The following is a 10,523-nucleotide window of genomic DNA, read 5'->3' as shown; positions in this document are numbered from 1 at the left end:
CTGCAGGGGCCTGCACACACGCATGCACACGCTAAGGGCCGGCGATGGATACCCTTGAAGTCGCCTGCCAGGGCCGCAAATAGGTCAGGGGAGATCTCGGGTGGGCTGCGCGGAGCTGTCCTACCCGGGACGGGGCTAGCCGAGAGACGGGAGGGTCTTGCCGGAAGCATCAAACACGCAGGCCGGGCTCTGGGCGGGGGTAGATGCCCAGATTTCACCCAGCTCAGCTGTCCGCGCCCCACCCCTCCGTGCCCATCTCGAACCCAGGGCTGCCAGGTCCCTATGAGGGTGCCCAGTGGAGTCTGGGGTCTCTGCCACTGCAACCCTGCGACCCTGGGCATGTCCCTGTCTCTGCAGGGGTGGGGTGGAGGGGCTGTTTGCTGGGAGTCTGTCCAGCACCTAGCACGCCAGGCCCTGATCCCAACCAGGGTCTCTAGGGTCTGGTACAAAGCAGGGCTCCCAGCTAATGAGAGCAGAGGGGCTCCCGTGGGGAGACCCTCTGTGTCCATCCTGCCCCCCCCTCCAGGGCAACAACCTTGGGCGTCCTCCCACGGATGAGCTGCGTCCTCTGCTCAGGACGGGTCTAATTGGCGCTGTGCTGCATAGGCAGAATCCTAATTCCTTCTCCCCCGGCTGCCGTGCGCAGCGACCCCGTGAAAGTGGGGCACGAGTGTTTCATCGTTTCACCCTAGTCCTTGCACTCCCTTCCCAGGCCCAGGTCCCTCGTACCAGCCTTAGGACTTGCTTGGGTTAATTACCAGGGTTTTAACGAGCTCATAAATAAGTAGCGGGTATATGCCTTTCCACGGGCTGCATTTCCAGGCCTGACTCTGCCCAAACCCTGCCTAGCAAACGAAGGGCAGTGATGCCTAGCAGTAAAGGGTTGGTTAGAAGTCCCCCAAGTCCGGATTTGAAACCCAAACCCCATGTCTATGGGGCAAAGGGAGCCCAGGAAAGGTAGGAGGGGGCTAATAAGAGTTTGTACAGCTCCAAGCGCGACGGGCCTCGGGTCCGGGAATCTCTGGATTGCACCCGAGGGGAAACAAAATCATAATAGATGCGACCAAGACCGGTCCAGTCGCTGGGAGGCAACGTCGAATCCAACCTGACAATAAAGGGCAATTCCCTTTAGCTGGGAAAACGGGCTGGGTTTCGAGCTGGGGTGCCTCGTTGGTGAGCTAGGAGATGGGTCGAATCAAGCTGGGTTTTCACGGGACTCCGGGAGCTGGGGATTGAAGGCAAAGCGCAGCACAGGGAGCTGCAAGGTTGGGCTGCCCATCAAAGCTGTGGGGGAAGATCCCAGCCAGCAGGACCAGGGGCTTTGGGCACAGATCCGTTCAGGTTCGGTGGGTTGCTTTGGCATGGGCGGCTGGACGTGGCAGATCCGAGCTGGACGGGTCAGAGGGAGAAACGCCCTTGAGCGCTCTCCAAAGCCTCTTGCAACTGCGCCCACCCGCGCACGGAGCTGCACAAACGTAGCAGCAAGACCAGCCGGGATGGGGGGGGGGGGGGGGGGGAGGATGATCTATTTTATTGCTGTTACATTTGGGTTTTCTGGCGCTTTTACTATTATTCTCTCAACCTCTTTGACTCTGGCTGTTGGCCTTGAGCACTGTCAGCTTATCTTGCTTCTGGGTGTTTAGTATGACCCTGGGCGGGAAGGGGCTTGGGTTTCCCCTCCCACGGCTTCTGTCCTTCCCCCTCCACCCCGCTCTGTTGGAGGCTGTCTCTGGGCTGCTTCAGAGACCTGGGGGGGTTGGGGAGGGTCTTGCTTTCTCTTCTCTCCACCAAAAACCAACAGGGGGGTTTGCAAAACAAGGGAGTCTCGTTAAAAAGGCTTCCTGTGCCAATTTGCAAAGGGTGATGCTCATTAGCTCTTCCACCCGGCTCCTCTCATGGCAGATAAGCAAAGGAGGGGAAATGAATGGCAGACAGACACTTCGCAGGTCGTTGGCGCCGGCATCCCCCTGCTCTGGAAGGGGCTGGGAGACCGGCCTTCAAACAGGGCTGAGGAGAAACCTCTGGGAGCCCCCAAATCTGCAGAGGATGGAGATCCAGAAGGGTCTCCCCGAAAGAGAGAGACCCCGGAAGGCTCTGCCCAAAAGAGAGACACCAAAAGGGTCTTCCCGAGAGATAGAGACCCTTGGGTCTCCCCAAAAGAGAGAGACACCAGTAGGGTCTCCCCGAAAGGGAGAGACACCTATGTCCAGGAAGGAGTTAGAACCTGCCTCTAGCCGGCAAAATATCAAGAGATGAATCTGCAACGAGGCCTAAGTGGTTTAGACACCCCGCTGCCTCTTTGGTTCCCAAAGACCTGAGCTGCTTGTGGAAGGGGTGGGGGTGTCTGGAGGACATAAGCCTCCCTTAGGGGGTGCGTTGGGGTGTTAACGAGGGTTTGACAAATTCCGGTCAAATGACGGTTCTTCTAATCCTGCTAAATCCGGGACAGCGAGTGAGGGGACCCACAGGTCCACATGAGCCTAAAGCCCTTGGATGAGGTGCGACAGCCAGCTGCCTGGTTGCAGCACGCAGAGAAGAGAAACCGAGGGGGTTTGCAGGGTTTTTTGAGCTCCATCTCCCTTCAAAACTGCATTCACGCGTCTTTCTCTCTCCTAGACCCATGGTACTGTTAACACAAAATAATCTGCAATACTGTCTGTGAGCCCTACAGATTGAAATATATCCGCCGGGCTGCTGAAAGGTCTTTAAAAGGACCCCAAAAGGGCAAGATAAATGTATTAAAAACGGCTTTTTGAGGAAGCAGAGCGTGGATGGATAGGACGTTTGTTGCTGCATCAATTCTAGATAAGGTTTTCCCCGAGTTTGCAGCCCAGTGCCGTGATCCATCAATTCGCCAAGTATTTTTTTGGCCATGTCTTTTATTGCCGTGCAGTGCAATGATCCTTCAATTCAGCAAGTATTTTTCGGGGGGTGATGTCTTTTATTGGACCAGCTCTCTGGTAAGGATGGACTGAGACAAGCTTTCGAAGGCCGCGCGTTCTTACTCTGGCGATGATCTCCCCTTTTTAGCAAAAAGCGTTTGGTCGGGTCCTTTTATGATATGGATCCCAGGCAGAGAAGAGAAATATTTCTCCCCATCCTCTATTTCCTTCCTTAAAAAGAAAAATCACGTCTTTTTGACCTCCCTCTCCCTAGATCTGGATCTAACCTTTTCCAATCTGGAAATACTGGCACGATGCTATTTGCAGATCGCTCCCTAAGGGGACCGGCCCGGTCCTTGGGACGAGCAAAGAGCTGCCCTGGTGCGATTCCAGCGCCCGGAAGTTGTTCTACCCCCGTTTTTTATTTCATTTAAAAGTGGATGGGTTTGTGGTGGGTTTAAACACGGGATGACAGGTCTCCCCGTCATAAAATGTCTTGCTCTCTAATGAAAAAACACCGTAACCTGTTCTGCTTGATCTGATGCTTGGCTATCGCCTCCTCGTTCTCATGATGGGAACAGGTCCTTTACGGCCCCTTTTATAAAGCAAAACCTGAATCTACTTCCAACCCCCTAGTGTTTAAAACTGCGTGGAAAACAAAAAGAGGCTTTTTAAGTGGGGTGTCTAAAGTGGGTGTTTAAGTGGGAGCAGCTGGGGTGTCTAAACCACTTAGGCCTTTTTTGCAGATTTTTTTTTTAAAGAAATGAATTGTGATTTTTGCCTTCCATTAGTTTTAACCCCCCCAAAATCTGCATTTATCCAGGGTTGGGTACCAGTTTGAATCAGCCTTTCTATCCCCCCTCCCCCAGCCAGGTTATAAACTTTGCAACGGGAAAAACAAAAAGAGCGGGGATGAAATTAGAAAGCACTGACAAAAAAAGAGAAGGTTTGGGCTCTTTCAAAACCTTTCCCTTTTAAATCTTTTATCTAAAAAAGAAAGAAGATCCTTGATGATTAAATGTGTATGTACTTAAAGAAAAAAATGTGTATGTGTGTCTATCTATCTATCTATCTATCTATCTAGATAGCAAAAGATATAGATATAGTTCACATTTTGGAATCTCAACCCGTTAGATTAGATATAGATATATAAGTATATTTGCAATCCCTAGTGATTGAAATATACCCTCCAGGATGCTAAAAGAACCCCAAAAGGGCAAGATAAATGTATTAAAATGGCTTTTTAAGGAAGCAGAGGGTGATGGATAGGACGTCTGCTGCTGTATCAGTTCTAGATAAGGTTTTCCATGAGTCTGCAGCTCAACCAGAAGCGATCCATCAATTCGGCAAGTATTTTTGTGGGCGATGTCTTGTATTGGAGCAGCTCTCTGGTAAGGATAGCCGCAGACAAGCTTTCGAAGGCAATGCGTACTTCTTCTTCTCTATATATTTACTAGGTTGAGAGTCCAAAATGCAAACAAGAAGAAGGCAATTTGGGGGGTTCCCCCCCATCTAAATTCATGTCACTCCCAGGATTGAGAAGGAGGAAAGAATGGAAACGACGTAACCCAGTATCCTAAACCCGAGGTCACTGGTGGGAAGTACCGCATCCGACGGATGCGCTGGGGTTAGAAGGCCAACCCGGTTCTTTGGGTAAATCTGGTATCTTTTATTAAACCAACTCCAATAGTTGGAAAAATGAATTGGTGGAATAAAAGATATCAGATTTACCCAAAGAGCCTTGTCTGCCTGTGTCATCAGACCAACCCGGCTACAACCTGCGCCCCGGGGGTTAGAAGCCCATTGATGGGCTTGCTACAGTCCGGGAGCTTTCTCTCTCTCTTGTTTTGTGACTGGAACGAATGCAGAAATGTTTGGGATTTTTCCTCCCTTTAGCGACTGCGCGGTGCTCTCAAAGCACTGAAGCGAGCTGGAGCTCACGACAGCGGACGCATCTCTGATTCAGCTGGTCTCGAAGGTGCATCTGCGCCCTGCCTTCTTCCTGATTTCAGACTGACGCCGGCAAACTCCCTCTCTCTGCTCTCGGGGTGTAAAAGTCCTACAGCCGGCGACAGGACGGGTCAAAAACCAAAGCTGCGTTTCAAAATCATAGGAAATGAGGGTTGGAAGGGACCTCGGGGGGTCATATAGGGTCCAACCGCCTACTCATATAGGGTCCGACTCCATAGGGACCAGCCCCAGCTCGGACACCCCATTCCCCCTTGCCCGCAAGCCACCACCTGGGGCTCATCTTACCTTTCCTGCCACGTGCCCCTGTTCCCCGAGGGTCCAGGCCGAGATCCGCGGGGGTCCTGGAGAAGAGAACATAGCAGAGATCTGTTTGCAAAGGCCCCGCGATAAGAGGCTGCCTCGGTGGACAGCAAACCTGGGAGTGCTACCGGAAAAAAAAAATAATAATAACCTCCCCCCCACAAGCCCAGCTGGAAAAAGAAAAATGTGCTAAAAGGATAACGGGAAGAGCCAGAGATCCATTAATCTGCAGAAAAAAGAAAAGCTTAACCTGAATTTGGAGAGAAGATTTATGGCCCAGGCTACAGAGACGCAGCACACACTTTTCTGCCCTCGCTGGGTCTGGGAGCCGGAGGCTTGGGATTTTCTCCCGGAGGGTTGGAGAGGGGGGGCGAGGGGGTGAGCTCCCGACAGGGCTCCGCTCTCAGACCTGCTTTGAGCATCTCACATGATGGGAATTAGACCTCACAGATTAAAACCCGGAGGGGAGCGGGTTTCCTTCCCCTGGCCCTGGAGGCGTCGTGTTGGCCTCGAGAGGGCCAGGTGGCCACAAGACCACCCCGCTTTGCTATCTTTTTTGAGACCGGGCTTCCCCTCGTCCTTCTCTGGCAGCACATTTTTGTGGCTGGATGCCACTTTAACCGGAATCGGAGCTGAATACGCACCCGTGCTGGGGCTGACGGGCGCGGGTGCATCGGCATTCAACAGCTGGACTTCAACACGGGGATTTTTTTCACAATAAAAGGTTGCATTTTCACAGGTCCAGCCCCGCCAGTTTGGCAAAGCATCAGGGCATCATCGTTCTCTCTGAAACGGGAACATTTCCTGCACATCGGGGCTAATCCCATGCATTAAAGTCTCCGCGAGCCAATGGCCTACTATTTCAAATGTAACAGCAAATAATAATAATTAAAAAAACCCAATCAAATGCTTGTGACAGGCCACAAATCGATCGGGGGGGGAAGGATCCTAATACCCAGTGGTACAACTGCACCCCTGCTTTGATTCCTGGTCCACCCAAGGTTTAAAATATCCCTATTCAGGCAGCTGGGATGGGGTCGGTTGACTTCATGGCTCAGAGTCTACCCGATTCCTTCTAAACTCTTCACTCCGGATGTGTTGGCAGCCTTCCCTCCTTGCTAGCACACAAACTTTTCTCCTGCAGTTGTGCTGTCTGGGAGCCGCTCCTGGTCACGTAGCTCCCATTTCACAGCCGTGGTTTTAACTCAGGCTAAAAACAGGTGTGGACATAACAGTCAGGGAGGCACGGGAGGCCCTGCCGAGGGGATGGAGGCAGCAGGATTTCTGCTCTATGAATCTGAGAGAGATGCTTGCTTTGTTGTTGCAACTGCAGGACAAATGGAGAGATGACCTGTGATTCATTTTGCTCAGTCTGCAACGGTTTTTGTGCAGATGTGGACAACGTGGAGAGAGTCCAGGGGAGGGCAAGGGAAATGGTTGTGGGGCTGGGGGACAGGACTGGTGAGGAGAGGCCGGGGGAACTGGGCTGATTGAGTCTGCAGAAGAGAAGACGGAGGGGGATTGAATAGCAGCCTTCAACTCCCTGCAGGGGGGCTGCAAAGAGGATGGAGCTGGGCTGGTCTCAGTGGGAGCAGACGACAGGACAAGGAGCAATGGGCTCAGGCTGCAGCAAGGGAAGTTGAGGTTGGATGTTAGGAAAAACTCTCTCTCACAAGGAGGGTGGTGAAGCACTGGAAGAGGCTCCTCAGAGAGGTGGTGCAGTCTCCATCCTTGGAGGTTTTGAAGACCTGGGTAGACCAAGCCTTGGCTGGGATGATGTAGTTGGGGCTGGTCCTGCTTGGAGCAGGGGTTGGACTAGGTGTGACCCCCGGAGCTCCCTTCCAGCCCGAGCTGTCTGTGACTGTACGACATGCGACATAGCAAATGAATGCACATCCTGGAAAAGTTAGATTTGTTTTTGCTCTGATCGTAACCTGGATAAGGCAGCCCTAGGCCGCTAGCTCATTAGTAAAGCTTCTTTTCGACTTGATGAAACGCTGCATCCTGGTAGATGTGGTGATGTACCACCCCATCCCGCCACCCACCCCCTTTTCAAAATCCTAGGTCCACCCATCCTAGTGTCCAAAGCAAAGACACAGAAGCCATTTGAATGTGTGTCAAGACCAGCAGTGTCTGAGGGTCCTGCTCCACGTTCAAATTAAAGCAGGATAGGAACTAGCTATAAAGTTGTTACACATTTTCAAGCACTGATTTTGTAGCTGGTCGGCTCTTTTCATAGCAGGATGGTCATTTTTATGACATGATAATAACCTTGCACCTATGGCCGGTCTAAATTTATGGCATATTTTGCCCATTAATGGCACGATCATTACTTTGCATGTGTCGCCAGTCTAAATTTGTTGCATATGTGACCTGTTAATTGCACGATCATTACTTTGCACGTGTGGCTGGTCTAAATTTAGTGCATATTGAACCCAGTGATTGTGTGATCATTACTTTGCACATGTGGCCGGTCTAAATTTATTGCACACTTCACCCATTAATTGTATGATCATTACTTTGTACCTGGGGCTGGTCTGAAGGCAAATGAGCTACGTCCCCACCCTTCGCAACTAATGGTTTAAATGTATTGCACATTTAAACCATTAATTGTGCCGTCACTACTTTCCACATGCGGCTGGCCTAAATTTATTGCACTCTTAACCCATTCGTGGCATGATCATGACTTTGTACTTGTGGCCGGTCTAAATTTACCAGAGAACCACATCATAAATGTTACGCATGGCAGGAGGCCTGCTAAGTCACTCAAAAAACCATCACCAGTTAGAAGGAGAAAATGCTGGATTCCCATTGCATTGAGACGGACACGTTTTGCCTCAAACACATCTCCCTTGCTGTTTATTGCTAGGTTCTCTCACCTCTCCCTTTAAAATTAAAATAAGGTTGATTAAAATATAGATATATAGAGAGAGAGGATTAACAGAGGGAAAAAGCAGCTCCTTATTTGTAAGTGTTATTTGTCTTTAGCTCTGCTGTCTTGGGAGACGGTGGGATGCCTTCACGCTGCTTTTAGAGAAGGAAGGAGCTCTTCATTATAGGCCACCAGCAGGATTTCCAAAGCCAGCATCACACTGAAAAGACCGGAAAGTCACCATGCAGTCGTCTTGAAGGACCTCGTTAAAGCAAGCAGGAGACACGGCTGAGCTGGGTGGGCGCTTGTACACGGGCGTGTGCCTATGATTTGGTCCTTTTTGCTTTGGGGAGGGGGGAGCGTTTTAAAGTACGAGGAGCTGATGCCCCTGTTCGTTGGAGAGGGAAAGGACCTGGCTCCACCAGAGCCGGCGGCAGCTTCACAAGCTGCCCAAAAACCTGGAAGACTAAAAGGGAGCGCAGCACTCTGGTCCCAGCTCTGCTCTGCGGTCAGAGGCTTAAGGGAGGAAAGACAAGTTGGAGGGAAGGGCTGGAGTCAGTTTTCTGCAGCTCCTTGTCTGGGGAGAAAGGTGTGTGCATGTGTGTGTGTGCACACACGTGTCAGGGGTCTATGCACGTGGGTGTCTGCGCGTGTCCCAGACACTTGGCTTCTCCACGCGCGCGTGTGGCTGCACGCGAGTGTCCGTGGACGTCCCCCACACCTCTGTGTGTGGCTCGGGATCCTCCTGCATCTTCCCGTCAGTGAATTTGCAAGGTGAAGTGGGGGAACGTAGCACATTTGCCTTCAGGCCTCAGGAAAGGTCAGGCCCAGCTCAAGACAGCACCCGCAGAAGCGCCCGTGTTGTTCGGCTGCTTCGCCAAAGCTCCCGAAGGCCAGGAGAGCCACTCGCAGCGGGAAACACATGGAGCAAAGGGGTGGAAATAAAGCCTGAACGGGCAGGCGGGTTTCTAAATCTGGAGCTGGGCATCACACAGCCCAGAGAGACAAAGATCATGGGGGGAACCTCCTTGTGTCTGAGCCCAAAGTGATGCAGAAAGCGCAAATTCAAGCCGGGTTATTCATTACCGTAATGACCCACCTACCACGCACCCTCAAAGACACCCACTTCCATTTGCGGGGCTGGGAGGTGGTGAAGGAAAGCAGTGGCTTTTTTCCTTTTAAAACCAAAGCTCTTGGAATCAGTTCCCACAGTTAAAGACACGCTGCCCGGTCTCTGGGGGCTTCGTTTCCAGGGCAAAAGGCGAGTGACGCTTGTGCAGGAATGAGGGGATGCATCAAGAGCCACAAACTGGATGTCCCTTCTCGGTACCTGAGAAACATGGAGGCAAAGAGCTCTGTCTCTGGGTCTAGCCAAGGGGGTGCAGCCGGGAGAAGCCTCAGCTTCTGATTTAGAGATACAGGGACATAACGTGAGAGCTGCCATGGACGGGGTCAGAGCCTAGGTCCATCTTGCCCGCTCCCCGGGGTGCCAGGGCAGGAGAAAGCAGCACTGGAAGTGAGAGTGACAGGGTCCAAGCAGGGTTTCCCCCATTCCTCTCCCCCTCTCAGCCATCAAGGGTCCAGGACGTGGCGACCCCAAAGCTGTGCCCCACACACCCCGATGCCCCTTTGCCCCAGCACGGGCCCAGCCCCCGGGTAGATCTGGTTGAACTGCCTGCTCCCCCGGCACCCGGTGCCTGCGAGCTCCCCCCTTTCATCTCACATGGGGGAAACGACTGTCCTGGTGTCGGTGTTACTCTGCTGGCCTGCTTGTCTCGTGCCGGGACCCCTCGTCCTTGTCTGGCGTGACACGGCCAGGAATTGATCCCCCGGGACTGCCTCTTCCCCACTTAGTAGGGTGCAAACCCCCGTCCTGCCCCGCCTCCAGCGCCTCTCTCCTAACCCCACCAGGCCTGGCCTCGTTCGTCTCGTCCCATAGCACCGATCACCCTTGTTGCCCTTACACTTTCCCTATAAACTTTCTCTTTACTATTTAGAATCAGACAAGGGGGGCTGAAGGCACCTCCGGAGGTCACATCCAGTCCAACCCCTGCTCCAAGCACGACCAGGCCCAACTCCACCGTCCCAGCCAAGGCTTTGTCTAACCAGGTCTTCAAAACCTCCAAGGATGGAGGGCAAGAGGCGCAAGTCTTTAGCATTATCCCCGTAGCATCTCTCGGCCCGCGCTGCATGGAGGACCCAAGGCCTCCGCATGTACTCGGACAGCTCCCATTTCCCTGGATGTCACCAGGCTCCAGGGATTTGAAGCCATTGAGCATCCCCCTTCCCCTAGTCCCCAACTCCCTCCCCAGCTCTCCCAGTCCGGCAGGATGGGGGAACTGTTGCATTCCCCATTAACAGAGGGAAGGGAAAGGGGTAAGAGGAGCTCATCCCTGCTCCCAGGGGGGAAACGCAGGAGGGGTGCAGGGGACGGATGGACTTGGGGGGCGGGGGGGGGGGACAGGCTGACGGGAGGGCTGCGGGCCTGGCCGCTGGCG

At 52.8% G+C, this 10,523-nt stretch overlaps 1 protein-coding gene across 1 annotated transcript in view; it reads right to left on the bottom strand.

Annotated features, from left to right (window-relative positions):
• Positions 1–5,355, bottom strand: part of LOC102370507 (homeobox protein otx5) — a 10,868-nt gene extending 5,513 nt beyond the window's left edge. The window contains exon 1 of the mRNA XM_025193389.1: positions 5,139–5,355. The gene's annotated coding sequence lies outside the window, so the exon portion shown is untranslated. The remainder of the gene's footprint in view (positions 1–5,138) is intronic.
• Between the last annotated feature and the right edge of the window lie 5,168 nt (positions 5,356–10,523).

This window comes from Alligator sinensis, unplaced genomic scaffold, assembly GCF_000455745.1.
Source record: "Alligator sinensis unplaced genomic scaffold, ASM45574v1 scaffold107_1, whole genome shotgun sequence".
Lineage (NCBI taxonomy): Eukaryota > Metazoa > Chordata > Crocodylia > Alligatoridae > Alligator > Alligator sinensis.
Note: the sequence above shows the minus strand (reverse complement) of the source record. Positions and strands in the feature narration are given on the sequence as shown.